The sequence below is a fragment of the Lactuca virosa genome, chromosome 3 (assembly GCF_052849685.1).
Source record: "Lactuca virosa cultivar CGN04683 chromosome 3, Lactuca_virosa_CGN04683_v6, whole genome shotgun sequence".
NCBI classification, from domain to species: Eukaryota; Viridiplantae; Streptophyta; class Magnoliopsida; order Asterales; family Asteraceae; genus Lactuca; species Lactuca virosa.
In genome coordinates this window covers 341641243-341643411 of record NC_136428.1, presented here as the reverse complement: position 1 = coordinate 341643411, position 2169 = coordinate 341641243, and positions in this window count along the sequence as shown.

Sequence of the window (2169 nt, the reverse complement as noted above, 5' to 3'; positions counted from 1 at the left end):
TAACCCTTCTGCTTCAAGCTGCGAAACTCCAGCTGATCATAATCATCACTCCCTTCTGAAGTCCCTGCGACTCAAATCCCGGCCTCAAGCAAATCCCCCGAAGCCTCAAATCTAGAAACTCATGTGCTAGACTCTCCCGCTCAACCCGCAGAATGTAACCAGTACAGAATATCTCCCTGGTCCCAAGTAACTGCAGCCCTCTGCTCATCAGAATATGTCCCAGTAACGAGTCCCGGTACTGGAAAGTTCAACCAACACCTCACCCTGCCGTCGTTACAGCTGCTATAGCTGCCGCGGCAACCGTCTCGGCAATGGCTGCATAGCGCTCGTTGAAATACTCAACCATGACGGTCTTGATAGACCCAAACATCTCCGACAATTGTTCCCTGACAACCCCGATCACCTCCTCCGGGATGATCTCACTAACACGGTCCTCTGACAATGCTGGCCTATCCTGGCTACCAGCTCCCGATCCTGACCCGGATCCGGTCTCAAGACGTCTCGTAACCACCATTCTGATAATACACCAAAGAGATCTCTGGTAATCCATATAATAACAGGAGACCAACTCCCAACCCAACCCTAGGGGTTGTGACTTCCTTGCTACACGTATGGGTCCTGTGCTTTCAGTAGTACAGGCCCATACTACCTTCCACACCTACCCATATTTGTCTCAAGTATCACCACAAAACCCTAACAATATACATACACATGGTGGTCGCTCAACCTCACTCCTAGAGGAAGGCTAACTGTCTCACAACTGACCTACCGGTCCCCTACAACTCACCCATCCATGAAACTTTCACCAACCCCTGCAGCCCTAGTGTATGCTAGTCATACATAACGCTGGACCCTATAGACTTTCGAATATCCAATCCTACCCTAAGCTCCCAATCAAACAAGAACATAACATAAGGCCAAATCAAACATTCTCAGGCTATAAGATCTTAATTATGTATAACCGTGATGCATACACTAAGCAACTACAGTAATGATGTCAATCTCATATAAAGGAAACCCTAGGCTAGCAGGCGTCATGCAATCAGGCAATTCTATCATGCAATTCCTGAAGATCCCTAGCCTAGTACTGGCATGCTGTTCTAACATATCACATAATCCAATAACTTTATGGTATTTTGGGGTCTACTTACTGGCTCCGGCTGATCGTACACCCTACATCCTCCTTTACTTATTTTGTAAACCATTTGAAAATCTTTTCATTGATTTGAGATTGGAGTCACACGAGTGTTCCTCCAATTCACTCAAACCAAGGCTCTGATACCAACTTGTAACACCCTTAAAATTTCAAGCCAATTTAGAACTTTTTAGAACATTTTTTGTTTCCCCAGGTGTCCGTGTGGTTGGTGTTGGTGCAACTAATGTTGGTGTGGTCTGAGTGGTAGCAGCGTGAACTGCTACAGTTTTTTGCTTCTTAGATGATTCTTGAGTCTGTCGCCCTTTTCTTTTGTTTCCCCAGTTTTTCTTGTTGTTATCCTCCTTCTTTGTTTCAGCGCCAGAAGTCTTCGTGCCCTTTTTATCCCCGTGGTCGTACAACTTTTGCGCAAGGCGCTTAGCACTATCGAACGTTGAGGGGTTCGCAGCAATCACATTTCCCTGAATTGGAGGAGTTAACCCCCAAATAAAGCGTTCAACTTTCTTGCCCTCAGAAGTTATCATTCTCGGGCACAAGAGTGTCAGCTCACTGAACCTGGCAATGTATGCTTCAATGTCGGAGTTCTGCACGGTAAGATTCCACAGTTCTTGCTCAAGCTTTTGCACTTCACCTCGGGGACAGTACTCGTCCAACACCATAGTTTTGAGGTCTTCCCAGAACATAGCATTTGTGACTGGGAGAGTTAGGGCCTTGACATGGTCATTCCACCATGAAAGGGCCCTGTTAGCAAACGTACAAGCTGCAAATTTTACTTTGCTTTCATCTGGACACCTGCAGATTTCAAAGACTGATTCGATCTTCTCGAACCACCGAGTGAGAGCTATCACACCTCTGCTTCCATTAAATGGTTTTGGTTTTGCATTGGTGAAATCTTTGTAAGTGTAGGTTTTCGAGTGCCCTTTATTATCACTGTGATTGGAATTTCCTGCCCCATTTCTGTTACCTCCTTCGTTTGTACCCTGGTTGATGTGTGCTAATGTTGTCGTAACTGCAGC